Source organism: Formica exsecta, unplaced genomic scaffold, assembly GCF_003651465.1.
Source record: "Formica exsecta isolate Colony F162 unplaced genomic scaffold, ASM365146v1 scaffold229, whole genome shotgun sequence".
NCBI lineage: Eukaryota > Metazoa > Arthropoda > Insecta > Hymenoptera > Formicidae > Formica > Formica exsecta.
In genome coordinates this window covers 130728-158179 of record NW_021849582.1, presented here as the reverse complement: position 1 = coordinate 158179, position 27452 = coordinate 130728, and the positions used below count along the sequence as shown (strand labels likewise).

Genomic DNA, 27452 nt, shown 5'->3' with positions numbered 1-27452 from the left:
AAAATTTTTTAGATATTTATTATATTTACATACACACAATTATTAAAATTGTATTATGTTTACTACAAAAATATCTAAGGAAGTAATGACGGTGTCTGTCGTGATAACATACAGGTATCTCGTACGCAATAGAAAAACGATGTTGGGATCCAGCAATACGTATAATGTAGTTGGTTGGAGATAACGCGTAGGAAGAGCTTACTGAGTCGTTGCTAGGCAACCGATTGACCCAGATAACTGGGTGTCGGTCGTGAACACGGTTGTTCCCCTGCGAACAAAGTTACCTAAGGCGTCTCGTTGTCGCCCAGGAGGCCGTAGGGTTAGATGCGAAGAAGGGGATGGTAATTCGCGCGGTGCTGACGAAAGAGAACATCGAGTTGGATAACAGAGGAAAACTGGTCTGGATAAGTCCTATCTCCTACGCTATAGATAAAATGTATCCTAGGTCACAATTGTGTTACATTATTGTATATTAACAAATAGATAATTCTCGCGTCTATATCGCAATCTGAGCGTCGCGGAAAATATTGTATATCAGTTTTATTATCTGATAACGAAGATTTATGAGAGAAAGAGAGAGCTTAATTTTTACACTCACGTTCCATTACAGTATCCTTAGGCTATTGTCTTCGATTAGTTTGATAAACAGGACAAAAGTATGAATTAATCTATTGAAGATTACTTAATTCGGCATATATAGAAGTATCAAATTGACTACGTAACATTAGAACACAATAGTTTGAATAATTCAATTTTTGTAGGAAAAAATGTGATATTATTTTATTCATTTATTCGCGCTCTTGTCTTTCCCCCGCATTTTTGTTTTACATATTTATTATTCTGCTTCAACATGAAATTGAGGCTTGTAGCAACCTTTGAACTTTAATCAACTCTTGATCCAACCACACAGGATATATTAAGTTTCACTTCATTCCTTATGTCTTTCATTTCTTTTGATCGAGAGGGACTCTATTTTCTCTGACGTAGTCAAGAAATGTTGCGGTGAAATATTGCACGAGAGATAAAATTCTTTGTCTAAATTTATTTTCTTTTGCTATAATAGAGAATCGATATTTTAGTTATTAAAACTATGCTTTATAGTATTCTTTCATTCGTTTGACATTTTATTAATCTACTTAATATAACACAGTCTACAATTTAATTCAATGTTAAACCATAAATAATTAAAATCTTGAAAATAATTAAAATAATTAAAATTTTATGAAATACTTATGTATTTAATATTTTATACCTTGCTATTTGATACTTGAATGCTGAATATTTCTAAAATTTACATTTTTTCGAATTATTCTTGTAATAGAAAATTATTATAAATTAGATTTTTTAATATAAAATTTAAAGCTATTATATATAATATAAACCGAAATTTTTTTTAGAAATTTCAGAGAAATAAATGCGAGCAATCAATTGTATAATTCGCAATTATTGTAATAAATGTTTTCGCATCCGCATCCCGCATTGCTTTATGCGAAATCTTACTATTACTTCGAATAATTACGTTAGCTTATTCGAAGCGAAGATAAATTCATTGATTAGATAAATGCTTCGTAGGCGAATCCATTTTCTTTAGCATGTTCTCTTAATTAATCGCAATCTGTAAGTACTTAGTATTTCCTAAGTCCGTGTTATCTCTCCAAAATTAAATAGAGGATATGAAATGTCAAATGGACAAGTATGTTAAAAATATAGTTTAGAAAAATGCACACAGTATAAAAATATGTTATAAATAATATATGAAAAATATAAGATAAAAAGAATTTATTTATACATCACAAAGAGAGCATGAAATAAATTGAAATATTAAAGGATATAAATAATGAAGGATAGGATAAATTTTAAGACTTATGTCCTATCATTTTACTAGTTGTTTTTATAATGTTTCTGACTGAGATAAAAGAGGTGCAAATCAATATGTGGCTTATCAAAATCGATATTTACACAAATATAAAAGAATTAAATATTTTCGAAACAAAATATTTTTTTTTTTTTTTTTTAATTGTGTATTGTTACATTATCACACGAAATGTATAATATTCATTTTATTGATACATATCAGATATTGAAAAATATAATTAACTATGCGTTTCGTATACGAATTTTTCTTTAGAAAGCACTTTTTTTCTATTCTAGTTAAGCTTTCGCTATAAGTGATGGGCGCAACGCTCGTTCTGTATACCTGGCGTGAATCATGAAGCGAATCCTTGAAAGGAATTCTATGTCGTAATTGTTACGTTCTCACAGATATAATCGCCACGTTCCCGCTGTCGGTCGATAACGCTGACATCGTTGAAATTCGCACCGTGATAAAAGCTCGTATCTCTTCAAATAGCGTCCTCTTTTAAGAATGTGTAATGTCGCTCGACAAAGTTGATATGTATACAACAGTGAGCTTTCTTTTTAAGTAAATAAAATAATTTTTTAAATAGATTATCAAATTATAGTTATAACGATTCTCTTTCTCTTTTAATTTTTTATTTGACCTCAAACTATATGCACGTTTATTAAAAGATTTGCATAATTTTACTAAAACTGTCTCTTTTTTTGTGTTAGTCTTTTTTTTATTTTTTGTGATTTCTACAAAGCACGATGTGTCTTTACGTAACATTCCGTGAAACAAGGCGTCCTGATGATGACCATCGGCGCCCGTTAATGTGAAAGGCACGGCGCGTCGTCGGCGACGTCAGGAAGCTACGACAATGCCGCCAGGACGTCGTTATATGCCAGAAAATGATAACGTCGATTACTCCTAATAGAATTAGGTCGGAAATGCCGGTCACGGATGCCCCGCGTATACGGCATCGCGAAAAAGTCTTCTATTATTTTACTTAAAAAGCGAGATGAGACGCATTCTAAGCTTTTTATATAAGATAAAAATAAGAAAATTTTCGCTTATGTGTGTGTGTGTGTATATAGAACGCAGCGCGATAAGTTTTTTAATTATATAAAAGATTATACAATATATAATGAAACGTAAGAATACGATTTGGATATCGACGTAAGTATAAAGTTTTAATAAAAAGAATATTAAGATTTTAAATTACTTTTGCTGTATAAAAACTATAATTATATACACGAATAAAAATTACAAATATTGTGCTATACATAAATAATACAATAAATCAACTGTTTTTTAACAAAATATAACTTAGTTTTTTAACATAATAAAAAATATAATAAAATATAATAAATTCGAATAGGAGCAAAATTGCGATATAAAAAATTCCATTTAATGATGTAATAAAGTTCATTCAACTTATTTAATGTGATAAATAAACTGACATTTATCCAGATCTACATTTATCATGTAGATCACTTTATCTTAACGCGTAATGTACATACGTAATATGCGTTTTACGTTAATTTAATAATATATGCATTTCTTTGTGTATATTTATTTTGATCAACATCGCTTGCGCATGCACAGGTACTATTACAATATGTTCGTTATCGAAAATGGTACTGACGTTGATCTCCGATTTGCTCAATCATTCTGTTTATCGTACTCAACGATTTCTGTCATTACACGCTGATGGAATTACACGCATGCTCTGTGTTCTCGTCAATAATCATTTTTATCGGGACACTGCAAGTGCAGCTGTCGTGACATTATCGTTAACAAAACACTTCATTATCATTAATTTATTGCTTACTGTCATTTGGATTTTATGCAATACATGTTTCAAAATTATCCCAATTTTTTCATTTTTCATGGATTCGTTGAATTTTAAGTTTCTCATAAACATTTATTTGACAGTTAAATTAAAATTTATGGGATTTATATCTTTATTTAATTATGTTTCTAAAGCGCGTCTTTAGTACATTGATTTTGAAAGCGCAGATGGCAAACTAAGAAATATCAATTAACGCACATATTATATAGCGTTTCTTCAGCGTTAGCAACACAGATTAACCGTAGAAAGTACAGCGAAAGTGTATACGATTCCGCAACTGTGTGCTTAACGCTATTCATCTCCGTAGATTAATTAATAGCTTGCGCGCGTCGCGAAACGAATTATGCGTGTCTAGCTCGACGAAAACAAATTAACGCCTCGTAACTTCCGCTCGTAACTTCGTAATCGCGATCTTTCTTCATCGTACTTTTCCGCTTCTCTCGCTCGTTCGGTCAATGAAAACACGTGATTAGCAGTCAGGGTCCACCAGCCCCGCGACGGGCGACGCAACGCGTGGCGGGCGCGTAGGCGCGTACTTCGTGTGCCCCGCATGTAGAAAATCGCATTCGTATGTTCAACGTGCAGCCGCATCCTAAATACGCAGAAGAGGCTGTCGCGCGCAATAATTCGCGCGTGTGCTGAGTGTAGTATACCGGTTGCTCTTGACATTATATGGCAACATCATTCGCGCGCTCTCGGCAATTCGCCACTTTTTATTCGTATTGTTTGACGCGGTTTTTACTCGTCTAGGAGCTCGAGGCATTTTCGTAACGGACATACTTAACGCGTAACGTAATATATTTGGCGAAGCCTCGTCGAGATGCCCGCGATGCACACTAATTTTGATGAATCGTAAGCTATAGCTCTGCCTCCACGGCTATTACGGTGACGAAACATCAAGCCATTAGGCATGGTTTTATTGCTTCTTACTCGATTAGATTAAAAAAAAAAAAATTAGCGTTGGATGATACTGTGTCATCTAGACGAGTCTGACGCTGCTCCCTAACACGTATAAATATTATAAACAGACTTTCTCCGCGTTCTCTGGGGATGCACTGTTATAAACTAATGTAAGATACTCGCTGCACACTCATACTGACAACTCGCGATTATACTGTCAAACTACTTAACATGATAAAATGAAGCTTGTCAATGTTCATTAATGCATTCGTTTTATAGGCATAGTCTGTGCTGTATGAGATGGCCTATAACGCACATATGAAGGAGATTATATTCTCGCTAAGATGATAGGTCGCGTATTCGATCCTCTATTTAACGAGCGGTCATATTGTCGGGCATGATGCGCAAAATCGATTGCGGCGTTTTTCTTGAAATATTTATCCAGACTTTCATAGGACGAACCGTATCGGTCGATGTTTATTTCTCACCCCGCTATAACGTAGAAGAAACGCTGTTACACTAGCGCGCATACACACATATATACACACATACCAGGTGACGGCGTGCGATAAATCCCACGAGATGACGTGACGCTTAATTTTTTAAGAGTCCTTACATCGATCCTGTGTTAGTAAGGCAAGGTCATCGTCTCAATTCACAATATTGCGAAATCCGCATGTATGTTCCGCATTCTTTTCTGATTATCCACTTTACATCTTCTACGCAGCTTCGCAGGAAACGAGACCTACTTATGTGCATTTTTTCATAATTCACGACAGAGGCGATTCACTGAAGAGCTAGCTCTTAAATGAAAGTTAAATGTTGTTGTTCTCGCATATATGAATTATTTTTATAAATATGTTATTCATTTATTACTTCGAGATAATATGTTAATATATGGTACTTTGTATCTACTTTTGCAAGAGAAATTATAATAAATTAAAATTTTTTTTAATAGTAATTTCTGATTATGCAATACGTACATCAAATAAAATAATAAGTGAAAGTAATAACTAAAATTATAATATAAGTATATAATATAAGCGTATAAAGATAAATAATCACGCATACAATTATATATATATATATATATATTACATATTAAAAATTGAAAATTTCCATATTGCAATGCACAATATTATTGTCGTAGATATAATCTTAATTTTAGATTTTAAGGAACGTCTTATAATTGCAAATGTACTTATGTACTTATAATTGCAAATGTCGATAAAATAATAAATTTAATAAAATCAGTTATTGTCTTTTAAATTAATAGTAATATAATAAGGATTAATTTATTGTTTTTTACGAAGGAAATATCTTTTCTATACTCGAAGATAAGTTTCGCTCTATTAATACGAATTATAGACTGTTTACGTTCTGATGAAATGTCGAGAATACGACTTTCGATAGGAACAGAGACAATTATAAGACCTGTTCCTTCAACAATTTGTTCGAGCGGGTAGATAATGGCGCTAACGTGAATGTAGTCAACCTTGTGCGTTACCTACCACACCCTGATTCTGGATGCAAAAGCCGAGAGCTCGGTTTTCACCAGTTTCAAACAGTGGAAGGCCGCAAGTGACAGGAAAATCGATTTTTATTTTTTCTACATCATGTCAGTGGTTTCGTTATCTCTCTCTCTCTCTCTCTCTCTCTTTCTTTCTCTTTCTCTTCTTTTTTTCTTAAAAATATTTTTTTTCTTTGTGGCTTTGAATTTATTCGCATCGCCTAACATTTATCTTTAATAAGCCAGCATACGAGGCAACATGTCGTATTTTATTAAATATATGATAAAAATATTCATATATTTATATATACATATATTATGCATATATCTATTACCTTCTAGTCCGCGCGAGTTTAATCAATGTGTATACGTAAATTATTGGCTGTAATTGTGTGATGTGTTTAGATCTTTACGGCAATTTATATCGATTATGATTTGTAACAATATAGAATATTATTATTTTATCGATTTTAATGTGATCAGCTTAGAGAATGAGTCATATACATATAAGCAAGCGGCGTAAGACTATGCATGCGATATCCGCCATATTCTCAATAATATATCGATAAACCTGCGTTGACATTTAGTTGGCATACTTTTTGCGAACAAAACTGATTTTGCTACGATTATATCCTTTAATGTAATATAATAAAACATGGAATTTATTAACTTACAAAAACATATTTTGCGTAGATGCTATATAATTTTCGAAATTACTACACTTTTATTAGATTAATAAAGAGTTTTTTGAACAATTTCGATAACTTCAAAAAATAATATTTTTGGTTCGGTATATCTTATTGTATTTAATATATTTTATCCTAAAATAAATTGCAGAGAGAGAGAGAGAGAGAGAGAGAGAGAAATTATCTTATTTAAATAATATAATAAAATCAAAACAATAAAAAATAAAATTAATTGAAAAATTAATTTTATACATATTTCTGAAGCCAATAAATTGTATATTTTGAGTTTTAAAACCTAAATTTTTGTTTAACATTATTAAATTAAAAGTTTAAGAAACTTTTCGCACATACTGATTTTTTTTTTATCAATTCAGGAAATTTTGCTACAGCGTCTTCCTTCCTGTTAATATCTAATAGCGTTATCAGTCACAATGGTTTGACCACGATGTTATTCCGTTTCTTAATCGCACAACCACCAGTCTATAAATAATAAGTCGAATAATCTACAATGATACATCACAGAAGTTGTTTACTGCTATAAAATGTGTGAAAAGATAAAACATTAATGTGTTGCGATAAAAAGCCATGTCTCTTATTATGCAGAAAATGGGGAACATTGTACAGTATAATTTCAACACGTCAAATGAAATTTGAAAGCGGGACAGTGTTATTATCGAGTCACAAAGTTGATCATCGGACGCGGAGATAATCGTTTGGTGAAGTTAATTTGGCTACTGTGTTTTTAGAATTACAGTGCCTCAGTTTACGAAGTGAACGCACAAGTTCGCAATCTTTGTAATTGAACTTTAAATTTCGTCGATAATTTTTTGCAATAAATATAAATTACAAAAGGGAGCGGAACGCGAAGCACACGAAGTGAGAAAAGTTAAAGAGTTGCCGAGCGTGAAACAGGTCCCGTACTAATTATACAGAACGTCGCACCATGAAAATGCTAATCGTAGAATTGAAATGCGACACGTGATGCGTGAGGTCACGCGGCGAGAAGGATTCGATAATTCAACTTGCTTAAATTATCGTCCAACGATCCGTGGATGACGGATTGATTCGCGCAGCACATTTCCGTTGCGGGAAAATGGCGACTATATGAGCAACAGGTGTCGTATGAAAATTTGCGGTCCACTATCGATAGGTAAATCGATCGGTAGCTAGCTTTTTTCAAAAGCAGAAGCGCGTATAAAATTATGACTCGTATCGTTTGATCCGCAAACCGTAGATCGCCGCAAAATTTTTTTTGTCACTATCATTCCAAACATAATACATTAGATACATGGATCGAGATAGAAAATTAATTTTCTTTTCTGAAAAATGTATAAGATGCCGCGTTACTATCAAATTTAATTTTTAATGGGATTGTTAGTAAATCGATTAAAGAATTTATAAGCATTGTAAAAATTTATTTTATCAAAATTGTTTCTTTTAATATACAACAAAGTATATAATTTAAAAAATATGACGTTTCTCTTGTATTATTATTATCTGATAACTTTTGTTATTTTGACTATTAATACGAATGATTTTGCATTTTTTAGTAAAGTTTGCTTTTTTTATTAATTTAATTTGCTTAAGACCCTCCGTGTTTCAATATTAAACATCTTTTTAATTCCATACTATTGCTACGTTTAATTATCAGCTATGTTGGCCATTTAAATAAATCTTCTATATTTTCGACTGTTAAGTTATATCCCATTTATATCACACAACAGGGCGTCAGCGCATGTCTGTAATTTTCCGCAATTAACCAAACCGACTATCACCGCGAGTGACATCCCGCAGCCGTTTGTGTTGCGGCTGTAAAGGTCAATTTAAGGCGATTGCGGCATTCTTGTTATTGAGCTGCGATAGGCGAACGGATCTTTGTTAGGCGTGATAAGGGAGAACGTGGTGCCGTGTCGTGAACCGCAGGCGGCAGTGTGTTTGCGAGAATTTCAACGGTATCCTTGACACAGAGTCTCCGGTGAGACAGAGCCCTGTATATCCTTCTAACACGCATCATCGTTCGCACGAAATCTGTCAAATCTCCGCAGAATCATTATCGCAGCGAACTTTAGAATTTCATATGTCAAAATTCTAAGCGAGATTGCACGCATACAAATATAATCGCAAATGTGATTGTATATTTAATCTTTGACTCGAATCTTCGATGACGAAGATAAACCGCCGAACTGGGATGGCATAAATCTTTTTTCTAATTTTGAGAGGCGAAATTTGTGAAATCATATGATATATGTATAGTTCAACTATTATACATATAATTATATTGTTATTTATTATTTGATTGTGCAATTATGTTTTTTATATGATTTTATATGAAGAGGATTTTGTATAAGAATTTTATAATTATAGTTATGCGACTTGATCAGGCTAAAGTAGTTATGCAGGAAAACAAGCGTGTGTATGTGTGATATGTATAAAAATTATATTTAAATTTATTTTTATTCACATGTCATATACACTCCCTATTTTGTTTAACCAGTAAGATTATACTGAGTTTTTATAAACTGCGCGCGAGTTATGAAGATTTATTAATAAGAAAATAATTATCACTATGGAAATTAAGAAACATCGAGAATTGACATTATTTTAAACTATCACCAATCTTAAACTCCTCCCCAACTATCATAATTTCTATAAGTTTAAAAAATAGTAATACGTGAATTTTATAATAAAAATCCGAAAGTTTGATTTCATAAAAGTATTTCATAAATGATACATATTTAATCGATCGCGAATGACCTTCTGAAGAAAGGTCATAGTCCTCGTTGCCCCGGTAACCATGATGAGGTGGAAATTGTAAGAGCGTGCTGCGTATTAATCCAAGTACTTCGATTTTGAGGAGGAAGCGCAAGCTGCATTTCTTTAGAAAAAAGATGATCAAATAAATATTTGGAGAATAATTAAAATAATTTTTTATACAAAATAGAGATGCAATTGTATGCATCGAGATTGAAACACCATTAACGTTTCTCCAGTTTAATCAATTCTTAAAAGCTATGCTATATGAATATTGCATTATTTGCTTAAGTGAGGCTATAGTTATGCGAAATGGCGTCTCATAATTTTAATAAATTTTACTGCCTGTAAAATATAATCTTTTATCGAAAGGCTATACGAAATATAAAAAGAATATTGGAAAATAAAAACGTTTGTAGATTAGAAGGAAAAATTATTTTTCATATGAGTTAAAATTATTTTTCATATAGTTATTTATTAGATGTTATAATTCACATACACAGTTTGTATATTTTTAGACTGCATTAAAAAATATATAATGCTTAAAAAAAAAAAAAAATGGTTTTACATTACTTTCAGAATAAGCGGCTTATATGCTTTTATATAAATCTTATTTACTGTGTGTTCTCAAGTTTTGAATTTATTTTTAAAGCAGCTGCAGCACACACTTAGATAATATATTTTGATAGAAAAATATCTTTTATATTCATTCAATCTTTCTCTGGTGACGCGGAAAAGCACTAACGGATTAATGCTGTCCGAATCGACTTGTGCGGAATTTTTATTCTTACAGTGATTATTTTATAAATATTGTAATTTTATGATTAGAAAAGCTCAAAATTTTTAGATAATGGCAAAATACTTGTTGAAATCTCATATTGCTGATGTAAATCCGCTGATTAATTATTCGCATATGCTTTTATACACGTGCGTATCATTTGTTATTGTAATAACGAGTGTAAAAATATATACGTTCTACCGTTTCGTAATTGGATTCTTTTTTTTTCAATATTCTAATCGGCATTATCTATGAAAGTGGCGGTCTAGTCGCTTTAAACGAAGCAAAATACATTCGCTTATCATCGATTGCATTCCCGCTAACGCTGTACGGTTGTGCAAGATTGTCTCACCTACCGTAACGTTCGCGATTTATAGAATTATCTTACGCAAGGTAGCGCAAGTTATACGTGTGAAATGGTTTTAGTGAAGGTTGCTGAACTGATTTCGGTATACGAGAACATTAATCAGAGTCAAGTATTTGAAAATTAACATATGTCACTACAGATAATATCACATAATTATATTAATTATTATTAATTTTAATAACGATTATTACATATGAAATTAAAAAGAATTTATCTTTATATTATTGTAATTTGAAAACGTTCAATTGTAAAATAATCACTTTTAATTTTATACAATTGCCACTCAAACATTGTATTAACAATAACAATATTTGGAAAAGTGAAATAAAACAACAATAGATATAATTGTTGAAAACAAAAATAGATATAATATATAAATTATCGTATGTACGATAATTACAAAGTTTCAACGAGATAAATACATATATTATAGATATCTTGTTGATGTTATAGATTTTCAAATATAATAAAAATGTAGTTTTCGCGAAAATTAATTATATATGATTTATACATACACACACACGTATTATATATGAATAGAAAATTTATCAAAAAAACGATAGGTTCTATTCGATTTCTCGCTGCTTGAAGAATTACTTGAACCGAGTTACTTGAAAAATTTACAACAGCAGCACGCGATAAATGTCAAAACGCCCTGTACAAGTCACTCCGATGACACGGCGTAGTTACTGAAACGATATAAATTCTGAGGACGATGAAACGCTCGATCAAACCGGCCGCGGGTCATTGATTTAGTCGACGACCGCGCTCGTGTATACCCGCGAGAAGTAGCACCAGCTGTTATACATTATGCAAGCCTTTTTCCCCACCGTCTGCACAACGGTCCGTCTATCGCCGAGCGGATTCGAAGTGTCATTCCTCGCGTTCCAGCGCAAAAGCACCGCGTGCTTCTTTCCGACTGCGGAAAGACCACGAATGACAGAACTGCTAAAAATTTCGCTTATATTGCAAATGATCTTCGCGCAGTATCGTCGTCTACACTTTGTTTGCGACATTACAAAAATAAGCATGTGCCGGGTCATCGTTTCGACATTATCCGACAGAATTCGCCGATTCGGTTATATTTATTTATCAGCGGCGTCGAATTGTGATACAATTGATATCTTTTTTTTTTTTCTTTTTATACGAATATCTATGCGGTTGACGTAGCATTGGTCTCGCATTGATCACTTTATGGTATACTGGTAACCGATTGACCTATACCGAGGCGACTATACTACAAACATCTTTCTCCTATTCGCTTATCGAACGCGTCGGTGGGGATATACAGGGTATCCTCAGATACATAATAGCGTGATTTTCATGCGGTGGATTCTTCGACGTACGATATTATCCGATCGAATTACACTCTGTTGCTCTGGCTGTACTCGGATAAAATAAAGTTTTTAACCGTAAGAAAGGAAGTTTCAAAAAGTTAACTTTGCGAAACAAACATTCGTGCGGCTATAGGCGCTTCTTCAAACAGTATTTACAACTTAAATGTAACTTTTCAACATGCGATATTAACTCGATCAGAATATCAGACGTTATATATATTGAGTCATTGACCGTCGAATCGAAAAATATTACAAATTAATCAAAAAATTTCACAGACTCGAATTCTTATTAAAGGGAATAGCGCGAGAGATGCAACCAATTCCTAAAATATCGCGAGGCCAAATATAAAAGGATAAATTATTTCGGAAACTTTTGTGTTTTACAGAACACGCATGCCTTAAGTGACAGAAGGATCGGCGACGCGTATATCGAGTTACAATTTCAATTAGTTTGATGAGAAAGATTGTCTTTTTTTCTGTATTATATATTAGAGAGGCCCACGGCTTTGATCGATAAACCTGATAGCCTTGATATACACGCCAGACTTTTCTAACGAAGTAAAAGTGGGCTGCGGAGCCTGTGAGAACGTGCGGGTAAAGGCCGCCTTCGTGAAGAGTTTTAAGAAATTGCGCGTCGCCAACAGCACGCTTGTCGCGGATGATCACAGGTGTAATTTCGTTGCCGTCCAACTGTTTAACGAGCAAAGACAAAGGAGATTTTTTTTTTTTTTTGCGCGCGATCACATTAATCTTTTTCTCGTATCAGAAATTGCTTCCTTGCAAATGAGAAGCGCGTGTGTGTTGCGTATTTCGATAACACAATAATGATTGTGTAATGTGATGGATGGAGAAAGATGGATGGATAAGCGAAAAGCTGAATGCGAAACGACAAATATAATTTAACTTAACGTTGCGGATATTATAAATATCTAATTATATGTTATATAGTAAAAAATAAGACTTATACCCCTATTACAATTAGAATTTTTCTTAAAATCGTGCTAGATTTTCATACGAATACTTAAAATTAAATTAAATTCTAAAGATTCTTGCTTTCTTGTATTCACTTTTCTTGGTTTCTTTTTTCATATTGATAAAAAAAGATAAAAGCGGAATTCTATTCCTAATAATGCAATAATTTTTTCTACGTTAGTCTATATGTGAACAATTTTTGACAGCGAGAAAATTGCGAATATCGCCCCGTAATTCATCTTGCGAATAAATCTCGCTCCACCACTCAAAGATCTCCGACGACATACTTCAAGGCCGCTCGAGGCCGGATCGAGAGGCTCGAATTCGTCGATCTTGCGGGTACGCAATAGAGAAGGTACTCTCGCGAGAAATGTGCGTTCGAGTTAGGGTTACACAAGATTCGAGGCAAGAAAATATTCGTAAAAATATTGTATCGATATTGAAAATTTTTGGAAACTTAAATCTTGTCTTGATCTTGAGTGAATCTTGGTAGCAAAAATCTCGTCTTGTATTGTCTTGTCTCGATTTTATTTAATACTAAGCAATTGTTTAAAATAATATTTAATATATAATCTTTATATAATATATAACTTAAGATAATTATTACTATTTATGTCAAAGTTTTGTGTAGCTAAATAATTGTGTAAAATTTTATATTGTTTATTTTGTTTATTGTATTAATTGTTTCCAAATTAGTTAATATAAATATTTTTATTTATTAAATAAAATTTTCAAGTTTGTATAATATAGTAATATTTTTCTCATCTAATTTACAAATATACCTACACACACACATGTATATTAGCTTTTTTTAAAAACCAATAATCTTGACAAAACCAATAATCTTGACGATCTAAATAAAATTTTCAAGTTTGTATAATATAGTAATATTTTTCTCATCTAATTTACAAATATACCTACACGCACACATGTATATTAGCTTTTTTTAAAAACCAATAATCTTGACAAGACCAATAATCTTGACGATCATAGTCTTGATATTGTCTTGATGACTAATTAAAAATTTAGTCTTGATCTTGTCTCGAATTTCGAGACAAGACAATATCAAGACTAATCTCGATATCTCGTGCAACTATAGTTCGAGTTCCTCGCGCTCTCTCTCTCTCTTATCGCATTTACATCTTCTCCCATCCCCCTCCTCTTTCTTTCTCTCTTTTACAGCCCTTTCCACACCTATCCTTCCGTCACCTTCTCTTCGTCCCCGTCCTTCTCTGTCTCGCTCTAACATTTTCTTTCTCTCGGCGTGGCAAACCGAGCGCGAACGTCCTTGACGGTCGGCTGTAGCGACGGTGCAACGCAACGCAGCGCAGCGCGGCCGTTGCATGCCGTTGCGCTTGTGTGCGCACTGCTTCTCTTCTCTTTTTTCTTCTCTCCCATAGTGCGCACCGCGAATCGAACTCTCCACTTCACCATGCGGATTGCAGTTGCTGCCGTGCGCACGTTACGTCATCAACACCTTCACTTTGCTCGCGCTGTCCGAGCGCGACGACGCTATCTCTCTTCTCTCGGCCTGCGTTCGTGTTCCATTCCCGGGTGTCAGAATTAGCGCCATTGCTGAGTTTCGCGATTATTGCTTAAATTTAACTTTATGTGATTTTTTTATAAAATTCAGTGTCAATCAAAATGATGGATGATATATTCAAAGTCTCTCTAAAAGTTTCTCTCATAATCAAAAAGTTTCGAAAAAAAATGTTATGAAATATTTCTACGAAAATGTAACGAATAAATTTGCCGGTTTACAGTTCAATTCAAAGAGAAAATAAACGCGAGAAGAATAGGTGAAACGGGATAAAATGATAAAACTGCGCCAGCTTTGTTTTAACAGAAATGAAAATTGCAGACGTAATACACAAGTATAGATATATGAATTAAAGCTTACGGCTTAACTGAAGCTACTTTCTAGAACATTACGTTATCTGTTCTGAGAGCTTTATTAACTGCGGTGCAAAGTTACCGCCGCAGGTGTAATCCTATCTTGTATGCTCTGCTATCGTGTAAATTACAAATTGAATACGTGCGCCGAGATTTAACTTGTGCGAGATAAGAGAATGAGTTTACGGCGATTTTAGATTATACTATAATATCTATGTTAGGTATTATGAATTAAACTCTTAGCGAAATCAATTTTATTCAGTTTCATTATTCAAGACCAGATATGTACAGGATGTTCCAAGATTGCTACTCTTGTCTTTATATCATAAAAAAATAATTAAAAAGTATTTATTCAAATTAAAATATTTTAATACGTAATTTTCGAATAATAAACAAAAAATCTAGGGAATTTTACATAATAAACTTTAGATGAGAAAACAGAATTTAATATTTAATTTTAAGGTAGAGGGGAAGAATTCTTGAACTTTGATAAATAATACTAAACGCCTTTTAGCTGCAGGAAAATTAAGATGTTTTTAAATCATTGCCAAAATCTTTCTCTACGATTTTTCAAGTAGGAGTAAAGATATTCGAAGAATTTCAATGATGATTCGCACGACTACGTTCTCACACAAATATTAACGATCGCGAGCAATTAAGAGGGTATCTTTTTTACAAACCCTTCTTTCATATGAACATATGCGCTGAGCGCATTGATCTGTGGACATCTAAAAAATTTATCATCGCTTCCTTACATTCTTTGCTTAACGATGAATGGCAGGATTGTTACATCGGCGGTATAGCGCGTCCGAGAATAGATTAACCGCCGCTTCGATTTAAAAGCACGACCAACACTATGACGTGAAAGTAACGATCTGTGTGTGATGTCAAGTCAATAACCTGCAATAACTGTTTGACCTAAAAATGTCTTTGGAACCCCCTGCCGGAAGAGTTTTTCCCACGGAATAAAACCACAGTATTTAGTCTCTTATCCTGTGAAAATTGCGTGCTTTCAAATTTTTTCATATTCTGAAACATAAGTATAAAGCTTTAACATCTGCTCGAGCAAAATTAATATCTTTTGCTCTGTTTGTCGTAATAACGTGATTACGATTCATTTCCGCAGGTTCCTGTAGTGCGTTATAATCATGTGCCTTATTTTCCTAAAAGCAGTTCTCCTTTTCTGAACACACAAACCATAAACTCACCTCCTCACATGCACGATGTCAAAAACAACAGTCAACGATTCAGACAATGCTTCTGATCATAATGCCACTAGATATATACAGGCTCGGCCCATATCTCCATCACACAATCCGAATGATCCTCCAAGGGTACCCATAAAAACGTAACCTGGAACATCAAGGTATTCCACGAGATGGGAGAAAAAAGTACTTTATTCACCCCTTACAGAAACTCAACCAAGAAACAAGAACAATCCTATTACCCGGCAAGTGAAACTCTCCGATCAATTGGACAGGGTTATGGAGATATTAAACACGCTTATCCAGCAAAACAACCAAATGATGGAAGAACAGAGAACAACCTCTCAATCCCTAATGAGCAAACTAGATAGATTGATAGACATAAATCTAGATTGCCAGAAAACCAAAATTAGAGTAGCAGAAACAAGAATTCGGGGACTTCAAGAAGACCAAGGCCTCAACAGGAGGCAGCAAACACATCCACCCATCAAGAATCCTCTCATGGAATGAGTAGAGGGCTGTTCTAATGACAAGAAGACACCCCCCTTCCCCCTCCCCATTTTTTAGTTTATGTAAGCAAGTTCAGATTCGTCATACTTTTTGTTTTTAAGAAAAATAAAAAGCGACTCTTTTTCTGCATTTTCCTTTCTTCGATCGTGAATAGCCATTCATACTTATTAGCAAAATAGCGAAAATATTATATACGTTACATTGGTCGATACCAAGCACTGGCAATATGAATAAAAATGAGCTCGGAAAATTTAGAAATTCTCGTTCAATTTTTTATTAATAATTTGCATAAGATTATAATTTGAGCAACAATATTGCTTTGATATTTGAAAGGATACACCCAATATATTCAACGTGTGTTCTCAATAATACATATTCTCTGTTATAATAAAAAAATGTCCTAACTTTTTTTTAGTTATTCTATTATTTTTCACTGCGAATAAAATGATTTATATTATTATCATTTATTACTTATATATATATATTCTGATTTTAAATATGAACTTTGTACCCGTGTTTAAAATTATTGTAATTTTGATATCAAGCTTACAATCTTTGAGTTTAATATCAAAGTAAATGCTCTTGCAGTGAGTATCGGCATTTCTAGCAATAACTTCAATGTTCCGCGTTTTATTCATACCATTCTTTGCCGTATTGTTAAGCTCATTGCGAACTTTCATGATTGAAACGGAATTTATTATTCATCCGTTACTCGCGCGAATTCGCAGTAATATATAGATATCCAAATGTGTTACGAGTATTTCGATCCCAATATCCGATTATAGACGGCTATTATTACATCTTTTTCAAATGGACTTTTTACAGATATATAAAATTTAGGAAACTTATATTAATTGAATGTAGAATTAAAAATTGATTTTTGTGGGATTAATGTTAACATATTCTAACTTTTTTTAGTATTTATTCTATTATTTTTCGCTGCGAATAAAATGATTTTTTAAAACAATTATATGTTTTACAATTTCCATATCATTGCGAGCATCACTCATAGTTATATCGTATGGGATTAATAATTAATATTGTGTTATTGCAAGTTGCTATTCATTGTTTATTAAAGATGGTACATACGGTAGAACATGAAATGTCTCAATAATAATGGCAATCACTCGACATGTCTTAATATTTTTATAAATAGAATATAGAGATTGGTAAATTGAATGTAGAATTAAAAATTGATTTTTGTGGGATTAATGTTAACATATTCTAACTTTTTTTAGTATTTATTCTATTATTTTTCGCTGCGAATAAAATGATTTTTTAAAACAATTATATGTTTTACAATTTTTATATCATTGCGAGCATCACTCATAGTTATATCGTATGGGATTAATAATTAATATTGTGTTATTGCAAGTTGCTATTCATTGTTTATTAAAGATGGTACATACGGTAGAACATGAAATGTCTCAATAATAATGGCAATCACTCGACATGTCTTAATATTTTTATAAATAGAATATAGAGATTGGTAAATTAGCTTATCTTTAAAAAAAAATCATACGGTTCTATTTTTAAAGAAATAAAAACAGTTTTTGCCTCTTTTAAACAATATTATTTTACGAGAAATTAATTATAACTACGATATATTATTTTACTTTGTTTTGAATCATTTTTGCGTATTTTTAAAGATAACAAAAATATATTTCAGATACACAAGCATTAGGTGTGATTCATCACCTAAATATCACATATATATATATATATATATATATATATATATATATATATATATATATATATATATATATATATATATATATATTTATACCTCTATCTAAAAAAGTTAATCGTAATAATTTCTTATCAACATGCCATATTAAAAAATATTAATTCGATATTATATCTAATCACCTGTCATCAAGTGCTGCGATGTTAACTATTTTCCATGTCATCATTAAACAAAATACATAAACGCGACAAATCTGAAAAATACGATAACATAAAGTGGGACGATAACTCGTAAAGTGCGGAAGGACGTATTTAGCCTATAGGTTACGAGAAACAGATGGCTATAAGCTCTTATCTGACATCGATGTCTATAGTTCGTCGCTTCTAGAAGCTCTTAGAAACGCCGAATACTTGTAGGTGTACAATCGAGAAGAGACAATACTATTCGAGAATTGCAACAATTTCGAAGATAAAGAGCGCAAACAAGGCCGCGTAACGAGTCGAAGTTGTCCTACTTATAGGCAGACGTAATTGATCCGGCTATTACGTAAGAACTAGAATAAGAACGTCGCAATATTGTCTCACAGCAATGTAATGCTCGCGCTTCGTATCAAAGAATTATTTTAATACAGCATGCGTTATCGTAATTGCGTTTGATTATCATTTGCGAAAACGTACGAAAAGAGCTATAAGCTTTCGGGAATCTGTCAAGTTTGTTGTGCATTTCTCAGTATAATTTCAGCCTCCAAGATAGTGCCAAGAAAATTTTATATACAATATAGATTGCATTGTATTATTATTCTAAAGTTTGCTTCACTATAAACATCAGCAAATAATTTCTATAGCATATACAGGGTGTTCTAGGTCAGGTCAATGAAACTTCAGGCTTTTATAGGGAATTGAATTTGGAATAAAAAATTCCGGAAACGCTTCGTTAAAGAGTATAGCTAATAAACTTCGAAAAATCACGGTTTGTTTAATGATTTCTAAAAATAATCTTAAAACCCTTCATTCATTTGAAAAAAAATAACGAAATAAATTTGATGGATAATTAAATAATAAACTAAATTATACCAATTTTATTTAATTCTGATAAGGCGTTCAAAAGAAAATGAGCTCAAAACAACGAAAAAAGCAGAAACTTGAAAAAACCACTTTTCGATAGTCTTTGTGTAAATACTACATTCGTAATGCAAACATAAAAATGTTCTATTAAACTTTGATCATAACTAATTATTTACAGAGAGTTTATTAACTATAATTTTTTAACGAAGCGTTTCTGGTCCTATGTTTTTTTTTTTCCAAATTCGATTTTCTATAAAACCCTGAAGTTTCATTGATCTGACCTGGAACACCCTGTATATATATGTATACGTCTGTGTGTGTGTTTGTTTGTTTGTTTGTTTATATGTGTATGTCTATGTGTGTGTTTATATTGATGTAGCATTTTTATTTTAAAAAAATTCTATATAAGATGCGTTATATATACGACAAGAAGACATTCGTAAAATATAATAATTCAAGACGATATTAAGGAATTGAAATTGCTTCGAAATCTTATCAGACAGATAAGATGACAACTCGAAATTTAAAGAAAAGAAAGGAATGCGAGATGTCGAGCGTCACCGGAAAATTGCGGAAGTCTCGGCGCGACGATCGATCGCGCAATACGGCCGCTACTTGCGCGTCTAAACTCTCTCTTTCGGGCTCGTGATCCGCGGCGTAGAGTCCGCTTCGAGCGAGAGAGGGAAGAAAATCCGGGCATTGAAAAGAGAGAGAATCGAGGAAGAAGGATAGAACGCGCGCTAGCGGCCGACGCTCTAGGATAGTGGAACGAGAAGAGTTCGCGTTCGCGTACGTCGCCAATCGGCGAGAGATTCATTATCATTCATCGACCGATTGCATCGTTTTATACGACGTTTTTTCTTTTTTATCCGAGAGATCGAATCAAGCCAGCGTTGCTACTCGCGAACGTGTGAGCACGTTCGACAGCATCACATACGGGAGCCGAGAGCAGCGACGAGGAGACGAGGACACTGACGGCGGCCGCGAGTCGAGATTGACAACGGTGGGGGGAGAGAGGGAGGAGTGGGGAGAACTTGTCGCGTCGTGGTGGGGTGGGGCAGACGCGGGATGCGTGCGCGCTCGAGTTCGTACGTCGTACGTGCTGCTGTCAGTGTTAGTTGGTCCGGCGCGGTGACTTGTGGCGTTGTTCACGTGTAAATCTACTCTTGCATTTCGATTATAAACGCGTATACGTTTCCACCTGTGCGTACCTTAACAAGACACATCGAAACGTTCGTTTCTCTCGATCCCTTCGACGAGCCCGCGAGAATAGAGCGGTGGCTCGTGAATCGACGGACGATCGAGGGTGAGAGAGAGAGAGAGAGGAGATCGGTACATCGGCTCTCGTGATACGAAATTCTCCGGCTTCGTCTGACGGTTCAGTCTCTGCCCGGAGACGGGCGGCGAGACGTACTTGATTTCTCGCGGTTTAATCGCGAATCCAGACGCGAGGGGCGACGAGTGCTCGCGGTGTTCGAATCCCTGGTGGCGTACGAATTCGACGACACATCGTTCGGAGAAGCGCGTATTTCGGCGCAATATTCGGCGAGTCCCTCTGTTCCATCGACTATAGTAAACATCGAGATATACAAACCGGCGCGTGCGAGAGTGCTAGGCTTTAGGGGCGAGTATTCGCGATAAGAAGCCAATTCACCGCAGCAGAACTGTCGGATCGGATATACATGTAATATCTACTATACGTATTCGTATATGACAGTACACTCCGATCTCTCGGAAGATCAGTGAAACGTGCCGTGACCTTAGTGTCCCGACGACAACAAGAAGGAGAAGACTTGTACACATTGTAAGTACTAAACGCTTCGTGATATTATATTAATCTCGTTCGCCATATGTTAGCCCTTCGTATCGTTCCTCGCGTACTCGGCGACGGGATGGAAAATCAGTTCGAAAAATTCGAACAAGAACGAAGTTGTCGCGATGATCGCGCCTTCTTCGATATTCGATCGGTGTCTTGCGTGTCAAAATTCACGGTGCTCGTTGTTTTAATCGAGTTAAAGCTCGCGGAGTCGACACTTGTCATCGTGTAAGCTGAAACTATCGTTCGGGACGACGTCGGGATCATTCGAGTTTAGCTTCCAGATTCGATTGTGAGAAATAACTCGCCGCTTGCATCCGCGAACAAACCGATCGCGCTTTTTCTAGAATGTTGCAGCGCGTGCGCGCGCGCGCGCGCGCGCGTAACCTTTCCCGTATCTTTCGCCGAGTTCAAGCGGAACTTTTCACGTCGGGTTCTGTACGTGTGTGCCGATGCACACACACACACACGCATACTCCTTTTTCTGCGCGAACACACGTAGGGTAAATGCACCGGCGAACGATCGATCAGGAGACAATTCCAACTTCTTCGTGATAATAATGACGGTTGTTGTGGCGTGAATTAAATTTTAAATATCAATCGGGATTTAAATTTTCGCGGTATTACTAATGTCAAACGGAAATTGTATTATTCAGATGAATAATGTTGGAAAACAATATCGCAACTGATGGATTTAATTTCAATAAACGATGATTGATAAATATGTAGTAATCGAAAATCGAAATTATTGCTTTCTTGTCCTTGGAAAGATTTATTAGCTTGATTTTATTTAAAAAACGCGCGTGTAGAAATTCAATTTTTATTCATTAATCGATGATTGTTGATTCGCTAGTGCATCTATTCAGTATTGCGTACGAAATCAACTAGCTCTTCCTCATTCTTCTGAGATAATTATAGGATGGCGGGTTTACTTTGCACAATTCACTTTCACTCTGCAATTTAAATTACCTTATTATGCCTCTCAAACGCGGAACTAACTAGATCCTTAAAATCTATAAAAATAGAATTAAAATAATGTATGCTCTAATAAGCGCAGATATATCAGATTCAAGGAAAAACTTACAAACGTAGCAAAAACATATTTATTTAGTTTTTGCATATGATATTGATATCTTGATATTATTAAAATTTATGAGAATATTAGTGATAATTCTTATAATTTCGAAATAATCTCTAATTAATCGTTTATTTAGTGTCTAATTAATATTTATATTATAATGATTATAACGATTAATGCTCTACGAGAACTGATTTTATAAGATATGTTTAAATTATTTTTTATATTCAATGTGTGAATAATAAGATAATGAATGATAGAGAGAGAAAGAACAATTCATTATATTAAATCTTAAAGAATAAAATTTTATAATAAATAATATATATATATATATAATACTGTAGTCTCTGCAATATTAAATAGTTTATAAAAAAAGCAACTTTTTATGATTATATAAATTCTCCGGAAAAATATACACTTTATAATTCGCAATTCAATTCGTTTAACATTACAATATAGGGTAAGGAAGTGGAATTATTATAACTAGCTCGAGCACGCGTACATATGATTGTTTCATTGTGTAGACATGTGATATTTCAAGGAATATTTCGCGGGAATAAAATAGTCAAGGTCGAGATATATCTTACATGCAACGAATCGACGGATCGGCCGGAAAATATTGTAATCTATGTACGTTAATTCATCCGTTACATGCGATTGCGCACAAGCCGGTACATTAAAGTTGCCTCGACTTGTTTGCCTTTAAACGAGTATCCTCGGCAATATGGTGAAATAATTATTACGCGCAGCCGCAGCGCGAGGACTGATTGTGATTACGCAAAGCGGAGAGATTAAAAACGTCCGATTTATTTTCACGCAAAGAAAATATCGAGATTGCCGCAATATTTGGTATATATTAATTATATGTGCCAATTTACGGTGTTAAAATGAAGGCCATAATTTCATCGAAACTTTTGCCATCAAGTTTTTTCAAGAAAAGGAAGACGAAAATCATTTCTACTTAATAAATTTATGACGTAAAATGCTGTGTGTGTTTTGTGTAGATTAGACAAACAATTAACGAACGTTTTCTTGTTCGGAAAATTTTGTGATTCATAGCTAATCATCTCTAGATAAAATGACTAATCGCGCGTAACCTTTCCCGTATCTTTCGCCGAGTTCAAGCGGAACTTTTCACGTCGGGTTCTGTACGTGTGTGCCGATGCACACACACACACACGCATACTCCTTTTTCTGCGCGAACACACGTAGGGTAAATGCACCGGCGAACGATCGATCAGGAGACAATTCCAACTTCTTCGTGATAATAATGACGGTTGTTGTGGCGTGAATTAAATTTTAAATATCAATCGGGATTTAAATTTTCGCGGTATTACTAATGTCAAACGGAAATTGTATTATTCAGATGAATAATGTTGGAAAACAATATCGCAACTGATGGATTTAATTTCAATAAACGATGATTGATAAATATGTAGTAATCGAAAATCGAAATTATTGTTTTCTTGTCCTTGGAAGATTTATTAGCTTGATTTTATTTAAAAAACGCGTGTAGAAATTCAATTTTTATTCATTAATCGATGATTGTTGATTCGCTAGTGCATCTATTCAATATTGCGTACGAAATCAACTAGCTCTTCCTCATTCTTCTGAGATAATTATAGGATGGCGGGTTTACTTTGCACAATTCACTTTCACTCTGCAATTTAAATTACCTTATTATGCCTCTCAAACGCGGAACTAACTAGATCCTTAAAATCTATAAAAATAGAATTAAAATAATGTATGCTCTAATAAGCGCAGATATATCAGATTCAAGGAAAAACTTACAAACGTAGCAAAAACATATATTTATTTAGTTTTTGCATATGATATTGATATCTTGATATTACTAAAATTTATGAGAATATTAGTGATAATTCTTATAATTTCGAAATAATCTCTAATTAATCGTTTATTTAGTGTCTAATTAATATTTATATTATAATGATTATAACGATTAATGCTCTACGAGAACTGATTTTATAAGATATGTTTAAATTATTTTTTATATTCAATGTGTGAATAATAAGATAATGAATGATAGAGAGAGAAAGAACAATTCATTATATTAAATCTTAAAGAATAAAATTTTATAATAAATAGAATATATATATATATAATACTGTAGTCTCTGCAATATTAAATAGTTTATAAAAAAAGCAACTTTTTATGATTATATAAATTCTCCGGAAAAATATACACTTTATAATTCGCAATTCAATTCGTTTAACATTACAATATAGGGTAAGGAAGTGGAATTATTATAACTAGCTCGAGCACGCGTACATATGATTGTTTCATTGTGTAGACATGTGATATTTCAAGGAATATTTCGCGGGAATAAAATAGTCAAGGTCGAGATATATCTTACATGCAACGAATCGACGGATCGGCCGGAAAATATTGTAATCTATGTACGTTAATTCATCCGTTACATGCGATTGCGCACAAGCCGGTACATTAAAGTTGCCTCGACTTGTTTACCGTGCCTTTAAACGAGTATCCTCGGCAATATGGTGAAATAATTATTACGCGCAGCCGCAGCGCGAGGACTGATTGTGATTACGCAAAGCGGAGAGATTAAAAACGTCCGATTTATTTTCACGCAAAGAAAATATCGAGATTGCCGCAATATTTGGTATATATTAATTATATGTGCCAATTTACGGTGTTAAAATGAAGGCCATAATTTCATCGAAACTTTTGCCATCAAGTTTTTTCAAGAAAAGGAAGACGAAAATCATTTCTACTTAATAAATTTATGACGTAAAATGCTGTGTGTGTTTTGTGTAGATTAGACAAACAATTAACGAACGTTTTCTTGTTCGGAAAATTTTGTGATTCATAGCTAATCATCTCTAGATAAAATGACTAATTATAAGCTGGTAAACAAGTTATATTCTCGCAAACTTAGCATTAGCATGGATCAAATTACGCTTCCGCTTGTAATACATTGTTTTCCTCTCTTCGAGAGAGGGATTTTTTACTTTGTACTCCGATCGTTGTCGAACGTCGTGAACGATCGAATAGAAGCGCATTACGAGCAAATTGATTTATCATCACCATTCGATATACAGGGTGTTCCAGGTCAGCTCAATGAAACTTTAGGGTCTTATAGGAAATTGAATTTGGAACAAAGAAGAGTTTCTATAAATATAGATTCGGAAACGCTTCGTTAAAAAGTTATAGCTCTCTGTAAGTAATTAGTTATGATCAAAATTTAATAAGAACATTTTTATGTTTGTATTTTCAATGTTTGCATTACGAATGTAATGTTTAAACACAAAACATCGAAAGGTGGTTTTTTCAAGTTTCTGCTTTTTTCGTTATTTTGAGCATATTTTCTTTTGAACGCCTCATCAGAATTAAATGAAATTGGTATAATTTAATTTGTTATTTAATTACTCATCAGATTTATTTCGTTACTTTTTTTCAAATCAATGAAGGTTTTGAAGTTATTTTTGAAATTCATCAAAAAACGTGATTTTTTGAAGTTTATTAGCTATAACTTTTTAACGAAGTTTCCGAATTCAATTTCCTATAAGAGTCTGAAGTTTCATTGACCTGACTTGGAACACCCTATATATTATTCGAGACAATCGGATACGCGAGAAATACTCGGAAATGATTAGAAAACTTAATTCATAGTAGATATTTAAAACATATTCTCTCTGATCTATAATATATAATAGTGATATCTACATATCGCGTGACGAAGACGTCAAGTCGAAAGTAAACTTGATCGTGACGAGTCGAGGATTTTTATTTCTCCTTCTTTTAACGTTCGCGAATTGTTGTCGACGGAATGGCGCGAGCGAAATAATTCTCGGGAGTGAATAATGATTGCGACAAACGCTCTTTTGCGCGCATTCACAGCTCGTCGTTTTCTCGTTGCGATCTACTCTTAATCGTTTTAACATCGTTTGCACGAAGATAGATGGCATTGTGTCGATTTATGTTAGTTGTTTGAGGAAAGTGTCAAAGGAATCTTAAGCAGATTTGTCAAGACCTTAATGCGTGGCGCGATGCAGCGCGTGTGCAAATAATACACGCACACGGCGCGTCACATCATTGATTACGTAGTCAACAGGTTGTTTCGCGCAAGTACAAAAACTCGTTTAATTCAAGTGACATATATTTATTTGCTAGCGTGTGTTATCACGTCAGAGCTACGTCGCGTGTTTATCTCGAGAGTACAATATTACGAAAACTCACTTGCATAATTAATATTTAAACAGTTTGACGATTAAAAAATAAGGTAAGGGTGAAAAATAATGTTTTAAAACTTGTATAAAAATAATTTTAAATACAAGGGAAGAAAGAAAGAGAAAGAATCAGACAGACATGAAGTTCTTATATCGCATAAATCTATATTTATGAAATATATCGCAATCTTCTAATATTTATGCACTACCAGAAAATAATAATTTTTTTAATAAGTGAGAATAAAGTAAAAATAATCATTACTTTTATACTTTCTATAAAAATATATTTGATATTATTGTGATAATTTTGCTACATAGTTTTTCCAATGTGCGAATAAATACAAATACAATATTGGAATATTTTCTTTTCAATATATATATTTTATCTTGCTCAACTCTCTGTGATCATGTAGTTTGTTTATTCGTTAAACATTGGACGAATACACAAATATGACACATTTATGCGTCGAACTTTATTACATTGTCATGCTCCGATATAACATCACATCTGTTTCGATCCGGTGAGTATATTTGGCGAATGTGCCGCGTCCAGAGAACCGGCTTTATCCCAGTCACACTGTATTACGATTCATATTTAAAGAGCGATATGAGATAAACGACGTGTTACGTGCGCGACAAGAGAGAGAGAGAGAGAGAGAGAGAGAGAAAGAGAGAAATCGTGCACGTACATCGAAGAGCTCGTGTTATAATCTCGTCGTTGATTTTTCTGATCCCGCCTTTCACTCATCCAAGCACTTCCTCCTTTCTTCGAGAATCTTCTCGCGGGATCGCATTATGATGCATTCCTGACGTTTTCTTGACCCTGCTTCTCACTCGAATTTCCGGTCGAAGATATCGCGCTCGGTTCTCGTACAAATGCTATGTACAAATGCAACGTGTTTAGATTCTTAAGATCCCTTTCACTCAATTGATCCGTCTAATTTCCGCATTTCGGTACGACGGCATTTCTTTTTTCTTTTTTTTTTTTTTTTTTT

At 33.7% G+C, this 27452-nt stretch overlaps 1 protein-coding gene across 2 annotated transcripts in view; it reads left to right on the top strand.

The window, feature by feature from the left end:
* LOC115235642 (terminal nucleotidyltransferase 5C) overlaps positions 1 to 27452 on the top strand; it is a 136217-nt gene that overhangs the window by 42030 nt on the left and 66735 nt on the right. Inside the window, exon 1 of one of the 2 annotated variants that reach the window (XM_029807549.1) lies at positions 20439 to 21159. The exons of the other annotated variant lie outside the window; for it this stretch is intronic. The gene's annotated coding sequence lies outside the window, so the exon portion shown is untranslated. Of the gene's footprint in view, positions 1 to 20438; positions 21160 to 27452 lie in introns of those variants that run through there. 2 annotated transcript variants of the gene reach the window in all.